This window comes from Topomyia yanbarensis, chromosome 2, assembly GCF_030247195.1.
Source record: "Topomyia yanbarensis strain Yona2022 chromosome 2, ASM3024719v1, whole genome shotgun sequence".
Lineage (NCBI taxonomy): Eukaryota > Metazoa > Arthropoda > Insecta > Diptera > Culicidae > Topomyia > Topomyia yanbarensis.
The window spans coordinates 27,474,670-27,494,594 of record NC_080671.1 but is presented as its reverse complement, the minus strand read 5'-3'; the positions used below and the strand labels follow the sequence as shown (position 1 = coordinate 27,494,594).

Here is a 19,925-nt window from a genome sequence, read left to right as displayed (position 1 = left end):
TACAAATAGATTGTAGAAAAAAATGAAAATACAATTACAGAAAAACAATGTTTTTTTGTTAACGAAAGCCTGTAAACTGATGAAACTATAATTGCACTATTAGGAAGTTATTAGTAAGAAAACATTTTTAGCTTCAAGTATTTTCCCAAATTTCTTAGTATTTGCCAGTCATAAATATAATTTTCCTATACAATATTAATGCTAAAATATAATTTCGAAGCAAAATGCTCTGAAGAATATTTTTTCGAAATATTTTGATTTTTTTTTCAACAAAAATATCTAGTAGTGAAAATACGCCTTTTTAATAAATTACTCACAAATACCAAACGCAAAAAACATAACACGTTTAAAATTTAATTGCAAATAAAAAACTTGAAAATATAATTGCATCGTAGAGAAAATAACAATAAAAAGTTTTAACATATTTCAATAATTCTTTAAATTTTGAATTTTTATTTGATTTTTTTCTTTAAATAGTTTAGTTATGGAATGTATTTTAAAATGGGTTTTCAATTCAAAATGTTCACGAAAAATTATCCTTCAAAATACAGATGTTTTCAAGTTATTTTGGATTTTCTTTCGACTTAATATGTTACTTCGTGAAATTACAACCTTTTCAAAAGTTTTTCACGTTTGTTCATCAAAACCAATATGTTTTTCAAAATAAACATGAAATTTCTCGTTAATACTCAGTTCCTAGATTAAGGATGATTTGTGTACGATTGTCTTGATATCCTTGCTTCAATGAAAATGCAGAACTGTAACGTGACAGATTCTGGTTGTAACGTGACAGATCATTGAGAGTACTCCATAAAATCGAAAACAAAGTTTTTCTTCAGGAAAACTATATTTCAAACTCTTCCTTGCTTTCTAAGCTTCAACTTAAAACTGTTTTCATGCAAATTTGGGGGCCAACGGAACAGACTTTTTCTATTTAGTCGGGCAACCTCCAAACTAACTGCGAAAATTGTGTAACGTGACAGACGTATCAAAATGACAATAAAGTGAAAACGGTTCATGATAGAAAAAAAACTTTCTGTAGAAAAAATGTGCGGTTTAGTAACCTTAATAATGTGCAGTTGTGATAGAATATGGTTTTATTGTTTTTGCTGACTTATCTTATGAAATATGCGTAAAAATGTAACGTGACAGGCAGAAGCCTTGACCAATACGAGTTATATTTTGGTTAGAAAATTTTAGTTCCACCTGTGGCCGCATAGTGCACGCTAACACTATCTTTTCATAGAAAAGAAATAGAATATCAAGATGTTTGGAAGAATTATTGCAGAATGCCTGCTCTACAACTTTGTGGAAAACACCTAATTTATATCTCTCTTCGTTGAAAAGTTAGTGTTGGCGCTCTCTAACAACATGTAGAACTCAATGTTCTAACCATAAGATGACTCGTATTATTTATTATAATTCTTCTGGGCGAGCTATTGAACTAAACCTAACCATTATTTCACAAAAATGTTTAGTGCATGCGATAATTTATCTTTGATAATACGCGAAAGCGGCGAAAATGCGAGCTAGTAGGTTTTCTCCATGTAAATTGTCGAAAAATCCCATACAAGCTTCAGGTACGTTGGCCCTATAGCTAGACTTGTCCGATTTGCTTCAAATTTGGAACAAGCACTACTGGTGGAATTAGGAATCGACTCAGGGGTGGGTCGATAGGGGTCATTTTTTTCTTTTCAGTCTAATGAATATGTACACAATAAAAAAACACTTGAAATTAATTGGATCCTGCGAACGCAGTTTTCTACTGCGTGTTGAATTGTAACATAATACCTAACTCATTGTAACAGAAAGTACATTAATATTGTTCGAGACTTCAGTGAAGTCTCGAACAATATTAATGTGTGAAATATTTTCAGAAGATAGCAATTTCCTACAACTTATCGAGATCCTTATCCTCATCTTTAGTCGTTATTTCTGAATCCTAAAATGATATTTGTTATTACGTTTTTTAATTGCCGCAAAGTTCTACTTTATCGATTATTTGGACAATTTTCGACAAATTGATGACTTAAAGAAACGAAAGATATGAAAATTCAACGACGGGTAGGTATTCCAGGGTGAATCAATTATAAACTTATAACGACAGGCATGCTCATATGAATATGATCGGAAGGATTTTATTTTCTGCTTGCTAATCCGAGTGTTCCACTGCACTATGGTCCCAAAGCTCTATTTAGGAAGACAAAACTGTTTGCGCCAAAACCGTTGGGTTTAGATATATAGTATCTTCGGCAAACTTTGTTAGTACTTTCTTGCCGATTTTTTTATATTAGTTGAATTAGGGTGGTCCTTGTGGTTAGGGTGTTCAAAGTATCAACTTCTTAGATATGTAAAATTCAGCTACATAATGTTCTATAAAAGTTATAAATCAATCAAATTGAAGCAACTTTTCTGAAAAAACTATGTAGCTGTCTCTAATGGTTCATGTGCTATGATTTTTTCAATATTTAAGGTAGGGTGGCTCTTTAAAAATTGGTTTTCTATTAATATCTTTTTATGTGTTAATTTCTCGCTAATACTTTGTTCTTTAGGTTTTTAGAACTTTTGTAAATACACATTTTTGCCAAAGCAATGAAGTTTCTACCTCTTTTGTTTGCATAGTTACAGGCGATTTTCAAAGCAAAAATGATTTTTTTCAAAGCTATATATCTTCCAACATTGCAAATGGATTTTCAATTTTTTAGTTTCATTTGAATGATTGAAACTTTTGTAGTTTTTGGTGAAAAAACTGCGAGAGCGTTATTTCTGTAAAATAAATAATTAATTTTTGAAATTGGTGTCTTGTACAACAAAAATCGTTCATAACTTTTCAAATAGACGAGATAATAACTTTGTTACTTCAGCAAAAATCTTGGCCATGCAAAGTTCTAAAAGTGCTGCTAACAAAGTATTTACGATAAATCAATGTATGAAGTGACAAATGAAAAATAGTGATTTTAAGAGGTCACGTTTTCATCGCTCAATCTCTTATGGTAAAATCAACTAAGAAATAGTCAATGTATGCTATAATGAAAATCTATTGAATATGTGACACTGTTTGAAAACACAACAATTTACCGTACAACTACATGTTAGCGTGAACTCACAATAGTGTTAATAGCGTACTATAGTAAACTCTAAATAAAAGTTATCAATTAGTGCAGCAGCATAGACAGACTTTTCCGGAGACCACGCACACTAAAATAAAGAAAGGTTTTGTAGCACAATAAAAATAGATGTGTAACTCTAGTGACAATTTTGAAATGAAACCACTCTGCATCTCCACTGGAAAAAAACCACTCTACATCTCCACTGGATCATTTCACTTGAGATAGAATAAGCCAAAAAGAAAAAATGTCGATTAGTACGAGAATTATGTTCACCATTAGAAATTGTACTACTGCGCCGAAGAATCCGCCCCATTAAATGATTCCCATCACGAGATATAGCCTAATATAAAATGAAAGAGTGTTAGAATTTTCCAGGCACTCCAACTCCGCCCAGAGGAAGAATTTTGAATTAAACTGTTCTCAGTCGAAAAGCCCTTGACCTTATGATTTACTTTGCAGAAGACTACGAACAGCCAAGTGTTCTTGATCACGAGCTATAGCACTATTAAAAAAAGTATAAGGCATTTTAATTCGCTCTAGCGCCACCTAGTGAGAGAATTCTGAATTATTCAGGTGTTTACCGGAAAGCCCTTGACTTACTTGACCAGTTTGCCAAAGATACTACTCTTCCAAATAGCCAGCATTTTGAGTTATTAGAAGTTGTAAAACCATGTAATCGAGTGTTTCTACCTCATGTAATTCGTGCGTTCAAAAGAGTTTTTTTGCACTTTCGACAGAGCCACCCCAACTGCAGTACATGACACCCTCAACTTTGCGCGCTTATAACTTTGTCTGCTGTCGTCAGATTGACCTCCGGTTTTCACGAGTCGATTCATTGTTACATGAAGATTCTTATTTTTTCACACAAAAGACTTTCATCGATAACGACGCCACCTAGAGCTGAAAATGTGAATCTGATGCATTTCTCCATACATTTGATCTCTTTTTTCCATACAAACTTTGAGCAGTTTGCGGAACCCCTTGCAGTGGACCAATTGAGCTGAAATTTTCAGGAAATCTTGTTGGGGACTCAAATTATCATTTTGGGGGGTAAGGTTTTGATTTCGAGATTTATGCCATTTTGGGCCAGTCTAATGTCACATTTTGTTATACCCCCTCCCCCCTAAAAGCATTACGTAATTTATGAATGGTCTTCAAGAGGGTGACGTTTCTTTGAAAAATTAGTGATGCCAGCATAAGCTGGCTTCTTGGCTCGGCTAGTTGCCAAAAATGACACCGAATGCGCTTTAAGCAACGTTCACATCGCTACAAGCCAATGTTGCTAACTCGTCTTGGAACTTGTCGAATGCAAACAAACTTTATTTTGATGTGTTTAACTGGTTCATAGGTGGTAAAAGCGTTCGGATTTTATGGGGGAAAGGCGATTTCAAAATAGTATTATTTTTCATATGTTAATTAATTATTTTCAATGTCACTTTCAAACGATGTTGTACTGTTCATTAGGGTGGGACAAAAAATAGATTCTTGCTTCGAGCAATTTTTTGGATATCTTTCGGGGTCTAGAACAACTGTGCAAATTCTTAGCTCGATCGGTGAAACTATATTTTTGCGGCCACGGTATAAAGCTTACATGGGATTTCGAATGGGGAAATTGACTTTTACAAAACAATTCCTCCAGGTGTCGCCCATTACCTTCTAAAAATAAACTGATATGTGGTTTTCATAGGAAATTTAACAGAGAAATAAAGTCTCGAAGACCACGAAACGATCTGTTCTTGTGGAAAAAAAATATAAAGCAGAAACTGAGTGATGCTCTGACGATTGACAAAATATTCATTTTTTCTAGCTCTACTGCTAGTGGATCTCGCTTTAGATGCAATTTTCTTTTGCTTGCTCTTATTGGGTCCAAATTAATAACCTGTGCTATTTGGTCTTACCACAAGAATTTTGAGGGATAAAATGAGGTTTTTTGTACATAAAAGGAGAGTTAAAAAATGCTGTATATAATTTGACCGTCAGCAGCAGTGATGCTATGAAAATAGAAATTTTTATCAATCGTCAGAGCATCAATTGGTTTTTGCTTAATATCTTTTTCCACAAGCGTCAGCTCATTCCACGGTCTTCGGGACATTGTTTTCTAGATAAATTTTCTATGAAAACAATACGTCGATTTATTTTTAGAAGACAATGGGCGGCTCATGGAGGAATTATTTTGTGAAAGTCAGTTATCCCATATTAATTCCCACGTAAACTTTAAACAGTGGGCGCAAAAATATAGTTTCACCGACCAAGCTAGGAATTTGCATAGTTGTTCTAGGGCCTAAATAATTACCAAAAAGTTGTTTGGAGCAAATTTTTTTTCATATAACCGTGTCCCACTCTACTGTTCATGTGAACAGACCTTAAACATTTGAAACGTAGCTAGCGCTACTGGCGTTTGGTGGTAGTTTCATGCAACAAACGATATTCACGGGGCTGGTAATGAACACAATCAATGAGACACCAGACACTTCGATTTTGTTACCGAACCGTTCAATTTATTTAACGGTTTTTACACAGCGAACGTCCAGTAATATGTTCAGTAATTTATTTATTAAACGAACGTTCAGTAAATCAAAAGTTTGTTTGAGATTAGCCCTTTTGAGAGAGCTCCCTTCGAGTCGGTTAATTTTCATCATTTTCGGCACAGTTTATTGCCGCCCGGTTATCGAAAGTCTGAATAACGGTGAAGAATTTAACGATTATACAAAGTGAAGAGGCTTATAAAAGCATTTTTCGACTGACGCGAGTAGTGACAGTTTGTGAAAATCGAATTTCGGCAAATGAAAAAAAATCTTCCTCGCATTACGGGCCGTCGATTCCCGATGCAATGACAATAAAAGTGCACAGATAACATCTAGAAACACAGTGTACATTCTAAAAATAGTGAAAAATGGTTTTTCAGAGAAAAAAATCAATCCGAAAAGTGAAAAAATACTGCAATAAGAAAAATTGGCATATTCAAATAATTGGGGTTTCACTAGCGACTACCAGGTGTCGCCCCAAAATTCTTCGCCCGAAAAATAGGTGGTAAAATAGCCGGTCGGTGGTCAGCTAATTTCGTCCGCGTCCCTTGTCACCTATTTTTTATTGGGTGTTTCATCGACGGTGCTATCTTTGAAAATGCCTCTGACATTCAACTTTTTTTTTACTTTTTTATTTTATTGCAAATGAGTGTTCATTGATGTGATGGCACTGTAAGGGAACACGTATCTACCGGTCGACTTACTTTTCTTTGAAATGAGTTTGTTTAGGGTTTGCTTTACCAACGGGGAACTGATCCACAGAACATTCAATGTGCTTAGGGAAAACACATAGCCTTATTTGAGTGGAATGATGACTTCAATCATGTATAAGGTTTGACAATTCGCGAGAGTGATCGGGGACCGGTTGATAATTACCTTCGGTTATGTCAGCACGAAGAATGAGTATTTTGCTGTCATGTTCATTGGTTAGCTTTTAATTCTATGTCATGCCTCCACGCGAGTGTAGGTCCCATTAATAGCTAAAGGAATCTCGAAAAAAAATATTTTGGTGTTTCTTTTTTCGTTTATGTATAACAAAGTCATTCTTGCCAGATCCCTAACGGTATTGTTTCGCTGGCAATGGGAACTGTTTAAACTCTCCTCAGTTTGACCTCACCTCGGTTACCACTACATGAACGAAAACTCGATGGAAAGCAATATACTAAATTGATAAACTCCTAGAAGAGTAGACGGAAGCAGAACTCTTGTTCTTGTCACCTCTTACAACAGAGAGCTGGAACACCGTGGATCGATTATTGCATCGCCGCGGATTCCACACCCCGGGCAAACGAAAAGCCCTTAATACCCTCATGGTCATGGTCCAATTAACCCCCAATGCGTGGTGTTTTGATAGTGTTCTAAAAGGAATCAACTCATGAAAACACTATGTCCATGGTCCGGCAGATCCCATAAAAAAACTATATTTTGGTGCATCTATGGGTTACTGAGACCATTTTGTGGTGTTTATAAGGTTGTGAAATCAGGCATGGGCCATTTTTTAATGTTTATTTTAACAGAAACGTACAGAAACCCTCAAATTTTGAAGATTTTTCAGAGGCCTGGACCTAGACTTGTGAACCAAACGACTCAGCTCAACAAATTGGGTAAATGTTTGTTATTGAGAAAGAGTCATCAAAAGACACCGCTGCATAGTGGTCGGAAGCCCCAAAAACGTGAATTTAATTCACTAGAGGTCAAACCATCGAATATATCCACAGGGTATCTTTGGACGAACTGTTTGTGAGAATATTCCCCACAACCCGATAAAAATTAAAATTAGGCATGGCTTACTACGATTAAACTAAAAAAATTAACTTTTTATATTGACGGGGTAGAAAGTTGGTGTCTTCGACAAAGTTTTAGAAATGCTCGTAATGAAGAATTTTGTTGAACAACTTGAACTAGTAGGACTTAAAGTTATCGATTTATAAAGCATTTTCTATGGTAACACCCTTAAATTTAGTTTTTAATATAACTTTTTCCACGGTGACTTTTCGTGCATACCATGTTCCAAACAAATGTGGAGGGCCTTGGAAAACGCTTTATAAATCGAGAACATTAAGTCCTATAAGTTCAAGTTGTTCAATAAAATTCTTCATTATGAGCATTTCTAAAACTTTGTCGAAGACACCAACTTTCCACCTCGTCAGTATAAAAAATTTAATTTTTCTAGTTCAATCATAGTCAGCCATGCATCAATTTAATTTTTCTCAGATTGTGGGGAATATTCATACGAACAATTCCTCCAAAGACACCCTGTGAATATATTCGATGGTTTGGCCTCTATCAGTAGCGTCTGGCACAAATGGCACGTTCCCCATGTTGATCGGAGATTTGTGCCTTCATCCATCTGGGGCAACCGTTAAGTACTGCTTTGCGTTCTTACTTATTTTGTTTTGTGTTAATCGCCATGTTTTTATCCATAGCTACTTTTCGTTCCTTACTTGCTGTCCAACCTTCGCGATACATCTGATCTGCTCAGGTCTGCTGCAAATATCGTCACCTGTTGAGGCATGAACTGATCCGGAGGTGTCGACCAAAATGATTGGCATCTGTTTACAGCCACCTTCGCCGGGCTTCTTATCCTTCTTTGTGATAGTCATTCTTATTTATCTGCTATCTGGTGCTGAGAACTTCTTGGCTGCGGTATTTCACCCTATACCGATGCCCATTTTCGCGATCCATTTCGCTGCCATTCCAACGAAATAATCATCGGTGGTAAAATTTCTCTATACAACTATATCCCGATTTTCTCCCACTTTGTGTCTTTTCTTCCTTAGCTGCCGTTGCTAGCCCGCTGACCGACATCTGCTGTCTACTTACTACTGTTGCTAATATCAAAGCTTGTCGAAACGTGCACCGATCCTTCAGTAAAGCCGTCCAACTTGACATACATCCCTTTCCAGCCACCCTCGCAAATTTTCGTCCTTGGTTTCTTTATTGACTTGTTTCTAGAGTGACCGAACTCGAATGACATTTTATTTGTCAAAACGGTTTGCAGTATATTTTTGCCTGAACAGGAAGTTAATAAAATTTTAAAAGTAATTCAAAACCTTCATGGGGGCGCACGGGCCTGCCAAGTGTTGTTTGAAACAGTTTTCACTTATCTATGCATTACGACATAAATCGTTTGATGTAATCTGCTTTAGTGCGTTGTGCTAGGTCGTATATACGAACATCCACCTTATTATCTTTCATATACACTTGAATTTTGTTTTCAATGCCACATTGTATTGTATCCGACGCCGTGTTCCATGTTGTTCTTTGTAGTGAAGTCTTCTGCTTTGGCTAATCTTCTAAACGTTATCAAAACACAATTGTTTACGTGGTGTAGCTGTATGTAGGTCACTTCCTCGAGATTAACTTTTATCACACTTTTTCAAGTGCCACGGGTGATTTCGCGGAATATGTGCATTTAAGTCCACTTCCGCTTGTATTTACGACAGAATTAATGTGCGACGCAAATTTTTCTAAGCTCAATAGAACTTGTGTTATCCCGTAGTAAAGACTGGCACATTTCACTGAGCAGATATTGTTTATGTGATTATATCACAAAGCGAAGTACTGCCCATGATCGCATAGTTGTCCAGTTTTATGGGACTGATATGCGATCGTGGGCTGTAGCTGCTGTTCTGCACGGGATGAGAAGATAGACTGTGAGAATGCCATTACAAACAACTTAGTTAGAGCCATTACTTCTCGGTGTATTCAAAGTCATCATCATCATCGTGATCGAACAAACCAGGTTGTCCGAATCGTGAACGAATGTATTTCAGACGTCCCGGGTACTCGATCTTGGGCAGTCGGTCTTCGGCCTGCTCCGAAAATATGCAATATAATTTCAGAAAACTTTGTCAAAAGCATTAGCCTACATCTTATAACAAAAAAAGTAAAATGAGACAAAAGCTTCCTTAAATCTGTATCGATTTATATCTTAATATACTGAATGCTGACAGCTATAGACAAGCGAAAAACACCATTCTCCATACACGGAAACAAAAAACTACCTAAAATTGAGTTCCTTTGACTCAATCTCGTGGTATCGTGGGGGAACTTAAAATTTGGTAAACCGTGTTGAAGGTAGTTTCCATTTAACCACGGCAAAAATTACAACTCATTGATAGGTTTTTTATACTCAAATTTAAGTTGAATTTACCTAATTTTGAGTTCACCCCAAACAACTCAAAAGTACCTTCCTCCACGGAAGACCTCGACTGAGTCGAACCTCTCGTTTTGTTTTTGACAACACTAATAAGTGCGAAAGCGACGCACAACTCAAAAGTAAGTTAAAAGAACTTTTCTGCAGGTTGTTTTATTTAACCGTGTAGTTATTTCTATTTCCACGAAACAAAGTGCGATCTCAGCTTACTCCGATTGCTTTTTGTCATACTGTGCGACCCCGTAAATATAATTTAGACTTGAAGCTTATCACCGTAGCTGTGGCGAGGCGACGCGGTGTGCTAAACGATCAATCAGCATCTGCACTTTGCGCACGGTACTGACTTCATCTGTTTAAAGATTCTGATGATGCCGGCTAGCATCGCGATGTGCGTTTGTGACAGGCTACGTGGTAAATATTGTAATAATGAATATGGCAAAGGTGTACTGTTTACATGATTTGATGTGCTAGTATAAGTTGGTTGGAATGTTCAGTATTGATACAGGTTTTCGAGTAACTGCAAATTAAATGGCTGGCGTTCAAACGGGGTATGTAACACACATTTTTCATGATTTAAGGGGAAAAACTAGCACTTTGATTATTAATAGCAAGAAAAAAATTAAAAATAATCTTCAAATGACACTACACTATCTTGATCAATTAAAATTGACGCCAGCTAAATTGTATGCGATAGTAGAATTTAATCAAAGGGATCCTTTAAAGCAAGATCAGCGGGCTGATTAGTACCTACTACATAGTGAAACATTTGTTAGATTGTCAGATGGATATCAAACAGATTCTAGGCAATTTGTCGGGTACCTTTCGATCATGTCCCATTTGGATGAAGAGGCCATTTGGCGAAATACCATTAGTTCGAACAATGCTTTTTTTCATAAAACGTTTATTTGACACGGCATTTGCAAAAGCTTTTTTACGCCGGGGTTTTTTTTACATAACATGTTACAAAGGTTCTTAAGACTATTACGTTATATAAAAAAAAATTCACTTTCTAATGCTAACACTGAGGATAATCATCATTTTGAATGTTTTTAATTATACTCTATTTTCTTGAATTTCATTGTAAACTTATTGATAGTTTTTCTGTAATCTTTGTTTATTTTTTTCTTTATTTATATCGTTTTATCTAACTTAACTAACTGCGAGGAAATCTAAATTGTTTGTGGGTAGCAAGGGCAAAACTTAGAAACGTTGTGGGGATAATTATATTTGAATATTTATTGTTTTCAGGAAATGATAAATATGGCTCATGTATGTAAGATCTCGTAAAGCGAGGATATCACGAACAGGTACATAGGGTGGTTTTCTTCTGGCTCGTAAGGAGTCTATTAATTGGGATCTGGCTTCACGATATTCAGTGCAAGACCAAACAACATGTTCAATGTCTTCGTAACCCTCTCCGCAAGCACATTGATTATCTTCTGCGATCCCAATACGGCGGAGATGCGCATTCAACGTATAATGGTTGGACATGAGTCTAGACATCACACGAATGAAGTTTCGACTTACATCCAACCCTTTGAACCATGCCTTCGTTGATACTTTAGGAATAATTGAGTGCAACCACCGTCCCAGATCTCCATTGTCCCATGATGTTTGCCAACTAGTAAGCGCTATAAAATTCATTGAAGGCAATAGGTCTTTCATAGATGTCACCGTCCAGCGCCCCTATTTTGGCTAAATTATCCGCTCTCTCATTACCCGGTATGGAGCAATGAGCGGGAATCCACACTAAGGTAATTTGATAAGATTTATTTGTTAATTTAGTTAAGTATTCTCGTATCTTCTTCAAAAAGAACGAAGCGTGATTATCAAGCTTTAATGAGCGTAGTGCCTTAATTGTGCTGAGGCTATCTGTGAGGATGAAATAATGGCTCGGAAGTAAAGTATCAATGATTTCCAGACTATAGTGAACTGCTGCTAGTTCGGCTGTATAAAAGGAGGCAGGTTCTGCAAGCTTGAAAGAGATCGAGGTGTTATTGTTGAAAATACCGAAGCCAGTGGCCTCATTGATTCGTGACCCATCAGTGTAGAACATTTTATGGCAGTCGATGTGTTGGTATTTACTTATGAATATTTTAGGGATCTCCAGAGAGCGCTGGTGATCCGGGATTCCACGAATTTCCTCTTGCATGGACGTGTCGAAAAATAAAGTGGAATCGGGAGTATCTAGTATATTAACACATGTCAGAACATAACTAGAAGGCGTTATTTCTTGTGACATGTGATTGAAGTACACTGTCATGAATCTGGTTTGGGATTGAAGCTCGACAAGTCTTTCGAAAGTTTCAATTTCAAGTGGATTCATAACCTCACATCGTATAAGTAAACGAGAGGAGAGATCCCAGAATCGATCTTTTAAGGGAAGAACTCCCGCTAGAACTTCAAGACTCATCGTATGTGTCGATTTCATGGAACCTAAGGCGATTCGTAAACAACGATACTGTATTCGTTCCAATTTAATAATGTGAGTGTTTGCAGCTGAACGGAAACAGAAGCACCCATATTCCATTACTGAAAGTATCGTTGTTTGATACAATCTTATCACGTCACTTGGATGAGCACCCCACCAAGATCCGGTTATTGTTCGGAGAAAATTTATCCTTTGTTGGCACTTCTTTATCAGATACCTAATGTGGCCTCCCCGTGTACCTTTAGAATCGAACCAAATTCCGAGATATTTAAAGGTCATGACTTGGGCTATCGTTCTACCAACCAACTGAAGCTGAAGCTGAGCTGGATCACGCTTCCTTGAAAAAACAACCAACTCTGTTTTCTCCGTAGAGAAATCGATGCCTAACTTCAAAGCCCAACTTGATAAATCATCCAAACTATCTTGCAGTGGTTGTTGTAAATTTATGGCTTTTGGTCCTGTAACAGAAACCACGCCATCATCTGCAAGTTGCCTTAGAGTGCATGGGCTGACAATACAATTATCAATGTCATTCACGTAAATTGTAGAGAAGGGGGCTTAAACAAGAACCTTGTGGAGGCCCATGTAACTTATTCTGAATGTTGCTAAATCGCCATATGAAAAATGCATGTGCTTTACTGACAATAAGTTGTATAAATAATTATTTAATATTGGTGAAAGACCACATTGGTTAGTTTCTCTGAGAGAACATCAATGGAAACAGAGTCGAATGCTCCTTTTATGTCTAAGAACACAGACGCCATTTGTTCTTTTTTGCGTAAGCTAGTTAGATTTCTGACGAAAGTAGCGCCAGACAATCATTCGTTCCCTTTCCCCTCCGAAAACCAAACTGGGTATCTGATAGCAAGCCGTTCGCCTCAACCCAATTGTCGAGACGTCGTAGGATAATTTTTTCCAACAATTTCCTGATGCAGGATAGCATTGCAATCGGTCGATACGAGTTATGGTCGGAGGCTGGTTTTCCCGGTTTTGGAATGGCGATAACTCTCACTTGTCTCCAGTCGTGCGGGACTATGTTCTGCTCAAGAAGCTTATTGAATAAATTCAACAAGCGTCTTTTTGCTAGGTCAGGCAGATTCTTCACCAAGTTGAATTTAATTCTGTCTGGACCCGGAGCATTATTGTTGCATGAGAGGAGTGCAATTGAAAATTCCATCATTGTCAAAGGCGAATCTATGGAATCGTTACTTGTGGGAGCATCGCGAATGATTTTCTGCGCAGGAGCAGAATCTGGACAAACTTTCTTGGCAAAATTAAATATCCAGCGATTCGAAAAATCTTCGCTTTCATTAGTTACGTTTCGATTCCTCATTCTTCTGGCTGCGTTCCAAAGAGTACTCATTGATGTTTCTCTTGACAAGCCATCAACGAAACGTCTCCAATAACTAGACTTTTTGGCACGACGGAGACTGTCAAATTTGTTTTGTAAAATCGAATAATTTTCAAAGTTTGCACGTGTACACCCTTTCCGTTTCATAATTTCTTTGTAAGCAACTTGTTTAGCTTTATATGCATCCGAGCACTCTTTGTCCCACCAGGGATTAGGAGGCCGGCTGTTCATTATCATGCCAGGATTGCATTTCGTTTGGGTTTGTTCTGCTGCTTCAATAATCAAACCCGCTAGAAATTCATATTCTTCGGTAGGTGGTAGCTCTTCCGTCGAAACAAGAGAAGTGGAAATTAAAGATTGGTATTTTTTCCAATCAATATTTCGTGTCAAGTCATAAGGGACATTGATTGAATTCGTGAGGCCTAATTCACTGTTAATTGAAATAACGACTGGCAAATGATCAGCCGCGGAGCAGCCATGGTTTCCACTACCTCAAAAATCTGACGTTGTCCAATTTGAGCTTTGGGAGGTATATATATAGAGGCGATAGACATGTCTTTGCCTTTAATATTCGTTTGGACAGCTACAGCCTCAATGCCCGCAAACAAGGGGATGTTAATTCTATAGAAAGAATAGCACTTTTTAATTCCTAGAAGCACTCCTCCATACGGGGTGTCTCGGTCTATGCGAATAATGTTGAAATCATTCAAGTTGAAATTAATGTTTGAGGTAAGCCATGTTTCACATAAAGCAAAAGCATCGCATTTCAAATTATGCAGCAAAATTTTAAGGAGTCAATTTTAGGTATGATACTTCTGCAATTCCACTGTAAAACAGTGATGGAATCTTTCATTGGAGGAGGCGAATTACCCATTGAAAGATACAATCGCTGCAAGGATGGGCCATTGAGCAATCAGCTGCTCTAAAAATGTTCTAATTGTTGGGAGGAACGCTGAAAGTATACTTTTTAGTGGTTCAGAAATATTGAATGCTTTGAAAATCCAATCAACAATTTCAGAAAATTTCAATAAACCTATCCCCGGTTGAGGCTCGGAGGAAGTTGAAGTTTTATTATTTCCAGTAATGGTGTTCTGTTTGGATTGTACATTACCAAAACCGGGAGGGACTGGCTTCGGTATTGCATCGGAATTCTTTAGCTTTGGCCGCAATTTATTTGTTGGAGGAGAAATTTTAAGGCCCTTGCTTGGCAGTTTAGGAAAAGAGGATTGTTTTCTTTTCCTGGATCCTCTAGGTAAAACAAATGATGTACCTTCGGACGCTTCGTCAGAGTCAGACTCTTTCGGCAATAGAATAGCGTATCTGTTTTCTGGGACCGTGGGTTCAGGAGTAGCATTTTTCAGTATTTCTGCATAAGAGCGCTTAGATCTCTCCTTCAAGGATCGTTTAATTTTCTCCTCCCGCAATTTATATATGGGACATGCAAGGAGCTCGTGTGAAGTTTCTCCGCAATGTAAACATTTTTCTAAGTTTTTATTGCATGTATCCTCTTGATGAGGCCCCCCACATTTGCCACACGGTACCTTATTGGAACAATAAGTGGCTGTGTGGCCAAGCTGTTTACAATTAAGGCAATTCATCACACGAGGGATGAAAAGGCGAACGGGGAGACGAATTTTATTAATAAGAACATGGCTAGGCAAAGCAAACCCAGCGAAAGTTACACGAAATGAATAGGATGGTCGGTAAACTTTTTTCTCTTCTTCATGTGATACTGAGTACAATTGCTTACAATCGAGTATTTTTACCTTATTAAGCAGGGCGTTCTTGAAACAACCAACACCATGCTTAAGTATATCCTCGGCAGTGAGGCTGGGTTCGGAGATGACTCCATCGCATTCTATATCGCGCGAAAGTATATAAACTTTATATTCACGCGTGAAGAGTTCGCAGGCTACTATCTCGTTAGCTTGTCTAATGTTATCAATGCTAACTCGAAGTTTATCTTTATTTACTTTCACGATCTCTGTTACAGCAGAAAATCGTGAAGTCAGATCCCGTGCAATTTGCACAAGGTTTAATGGCTTTCCTTTCCGCTTGAAGAAAACCTGCCAAGGTCCAGAAGACCCTTGGGGGTATAATTTTATTCTAAGGGGAGTTGAGGGAGGGGGATCAGAAGAATTTTGCTCTTGTGAAATGGAGGATTCCATCTCACTATCCTCCATCTCGCCTACCATACACAGTAAGTAAATTAAATACTAACACTAGCAAAATTATATTAAAATCTACCTGTCCTTCGAAGAGTTGCAGATTCACGCTGTCTCCCTCTGTCACGCTCGGGTTGAACACAGCGCAACCACCACTACCAAGATGGAGCCGCTATTTACCTGTGGGTCCAGGGGTATTTCCTTACTACGCAGCGTGGCTAGGTACACAAATACACAAAAGCCCGTTTCTGCACTAGCACAGATGAATAAGTGATGATGAAGCGAGACGCTTCACCAACAAGATGCAGCTCTGTCTCACTTAGCGCCGACTGTATGCAGCGTAACCACTACCACCACCAAGGTGGGCCGCCGCTTACCTGTGGGTCCAGAGGTATTCCCCTACTACGCAGCGTGGCTAGGTACACAAATACTCAAAATCCCGTATCTGCACTAATACGGATGAATGAATGATGATGAAGCGAGCCGCTTCACCAACCAGATGCAGCTCTGTCTCACTCCGTCGCAAGCGCCGGTTGTATGCAGCGCAACCACTACTACCACCAAGGTGGGGCGCCGCTTACCTGAGACTTCGTTGCTTTCGCACCAACACTCGCTTATCGCGTGGTACCACCACCAAACGACCGCTCTCGCAGCCAACAATCCTGCCTGTCTCCGCACCAACACAGCATCAAATACTGACACGGTATACAAACTTCTAGCCTATTCACGGCTTGCACAGCCTTGGTTGCTACAACCAATCAGCAAACACAACCTTTCAAGACGAAGGCTAAAACTGTTATGAGTTTGAACAATGCTTGGTGTTGTTTCATTGAAAGATGTTATAAGATGAACTTTTTAATGTAGAATACATTTAAGGTTTCAATATAGGGGTCCCGTTTCAAAATATCGGCTGCGGTGCCGCGTCAGATTTTGAACGTTAATAACTTTTATCATACTTAACAAAATGATTTGATTTTTAGGCCAATTTGTTGCAAATATGTTCCTCTATGCTGTATTAAAATTTGAAGTATGTATAACATGTACTAATAACAAAAAAAATGTGTTTTGAAAAATCTTTCGAAAACGACTCGGAAAAGTGAAAATTTTCAGCCCATCCCGCACAGAGCCGTCGTTATGGTAGACCAACCGAACAATAAAATAATGAAAAGTTTATATATAGGTCCACTACATGTTTGTTCGTATGGTTATTCGCAATGGGTTGCTTGACGAGAGCACTTGGTGGGGGAAAGACTGCATATTCCTTTGGTTAGGCCATTAGAAGCCGGACGGAAAGGAAAGGCTCATGCACGGCACGAGAACGAGCGAGAAAGCGATAGTAGTGCATATTAGCGCATATTTATATAAATATCTGTCGGTCGGTTTTTCTCATCATTCGTATTCGTTCAAGCACTAGCAAGCAGCCAGTCCATCGAAGAAAAGCAGTGGGCGATGACGACGGCGGAAAAAGTGCCCCAGCTACTGGTGACTCATCGCAACCCGATCAGGAACTGTCGCCCTGCAAGAATTTCGCCCCAACTAAAGGGCAACAGAGTAGGCTATCGTTCCAGCGTCTGGGTCGTGAGATTGTGCAGGACTGCAAAGTCGAGCTACGCTTACAAAGCTCAGTCGTAATGATGCCCCGAGAAGCCAACGATGCCTTCTTGGTCGGTTTGTTCGAGAATGCAAAATAGTGCTTTCTAGCTCACCGTGTCCGCTGGGAGTGCGTCTGAATTATGCTCCCGCAATAAAACAATAAACGGTTCTTTACAGGACCAATTAATTATGTTCTAATAAGAGTTAAACTGAAATTTACATTTTATGGTGTATAACAAATAATTTTCAGAAAGCTATATAAGAAATACGATGTGTGGAAAGAAAGAAAGAGTATTTAAATTATCCTCTCTCGCTCGTTTTCGTGCACTGCTTTTCCATTCCTTTCTGCTGCTAATACCATCATAACTAAAACGAATGTGCGTGTTCCCCCACCATCTCATGGCCAGTGTTGCCACAATTGCATGTCGCTATTACAATTTGAATTATTTTATTGATCCTCTCTAGTATTGATAAAATATAGAACGTGCAAAGTACACTAGTCGCATGCTTTTATTCGAACTTTTTGGCAGCCTCCGTTGATTAACTGCATAAATCGATTTGTTTGTGCAGCTCCTTGCTAGTAGCAAACTAAATAGCCTTTATCAGCGCTAACAAATAACACGAAAGAATTTAAATTTGTGAAAATCTTTTCCTTCCTTCTTTTCAAATCTGCAACATTCTTTGAAAATATTGTTTGAATGTTGTTATTGAAAACTGAACATGCAAGTTTGCTAGCACTGGCCACTAGATTGAAGGCGATGGAAAGACAGAATATTCGTTTTGGTTATGCTAGTATTGGTAGCCGAACGGAAAGGAAAGGCGCAGGAATGGCACGAAAACGAGCGAGAGAGCGATAGTAGTGCTTTCTCGTGTGTTCATATATGAATATTGGTCGGTCGGTTTTACTCATCATTCGTATTCGTTCAAGCACTAGCAAGCAGCCAGTCCACCGAAGGAAAGCAGTTGGCAATAGCGACGGACGGAAAAAGTGCCCCAGCTACTGGTGACTCATCGGAACTGTCGCCCTGCAAGAATTTCGCCCCAACTAAAGGGCAACTAATCCGTAGGCTATCGTTCCAGCGTCTGGTTCGTGAGATTGTACAGGACTGCAAAGTCGAGCTACGCTTACAAAGCTCAATCGTAATGATGCCCCGAGAAGCCAACGATGCCTACTTGGTCGGTTTGTTGGAGGATGCAAAATAGTGCTTTCTGGCTCACCGTGTCCGCGAGGAGTGCGTCTGAATTATGCTCCCGCAATAAAACAGTAAACGGTTCTTTTCAGGACCAATTAATTATGTTCTAATAAGAGTTAAACTGAAATTTACATTTTATGGTGTATAACAAATAATTTTCAGAAAGCAATATAAGAAATACGATGTGTGGAAAGAAAGAAAGAGAATTTAAATTATCCTCTCTCGCTCGTTTTCGTGCACTGCTTTTCCATTCCTTTCTGCTGCTAATACCATCATAACTAAAACGAATGTGCGTGTTCCCCCACCATCTCATGGCCAGTGTTGCCACAATTGCATGTCGCTATTACAATTTGAATTATTTTATTGATCCTCTCTAGTATTGATAAAATATAGAACGTGCAAAGTACACTAGTCGCTTGCTTTTATTCGAACTTTTTGGCAGCCTCCTTTGATTAACTGCATAAATCATTAGATTTAAATTAACGTCTCGAAGTGAAGTCACGATGCTCCGGTTATGTTACAGACATTACCCACCCATCTTTTTTTTAGTTTAGTAGAGCGAATACGAACTATTATCGCTCTCTCGCTTGCTCGTTTTCGGGCCATGCGCCTTTTCTTTCTTTTCTGCTACTAATACTAGCATAATCAAAACGAATGTGCGTCTTCCCACCATCCATTTAGTGAGCAGTGTTGCCAAACGCATTTTCAGTTTTTCATCAATAACATTTCAACAATATTTTCAAAGAATGCTGTAGATTCGAAAAAAGAAAAATAGTTGGTGATGGAAAAGAATTTCCAATTAGAATTTTTAACCATAATTATAACGAATCATTTGAAAATTTCACATGCAAACGTAATTTCGTTGCATATCATTAGATTTGGATTAACGTCACAAGTGTAGTTACGACACTCCGGTTATGTCGCAGACATTACCCTCCCATCTTTTTTATTGTGACCACGACTAACGGTTTAATATAGACACCCCATTTCAATATTTCTGAAGGAACAGAAGGTCGAGTTTGGAAAGTTTGTAACTTTCATTGTACTTAACCAAATTACACAATGTTCGCACTAATGATTCAGAAATATGACCAGGAATCTTCTATTAGATTTGTAAGTATGTATAATTTACATGAATAAAGAAAAATTGATTTTCAGGAATCAATTATTATCTGTTCTTTCATTGGCCGGTACTACGCGACTTCCTCATGCTAACAATTAATTTCATCGTTAGCCATCTCCCTCACCAAGGCCAACAACGCCAACAAAACCGGTCCTTTTCAGGACCACCATCATTTTTGTAAAGAATAATTTGAAATATTCCTCGCCCAAATCACCTTTTGTCCGAAAATTCCAATGAGTATCAACATATTTGAAGAACGTGTTCTTTATGTATTC

General features: G+C 38.1%; 1 protein-coding gene across 2 annotated transcripts in view; it reads left to right on the top strand.

Annotated features, from left to right (window-relative positions):
- The window catches only part of LOC131678999 (excitatory amino acid transporter 3), a 96,085-nt gene that overhangs the window by 55,118 nt on the left and 21,042 nt on the right, over nucleotides 1-19,925 (top strand). The window lies entirely within an intron of this gene.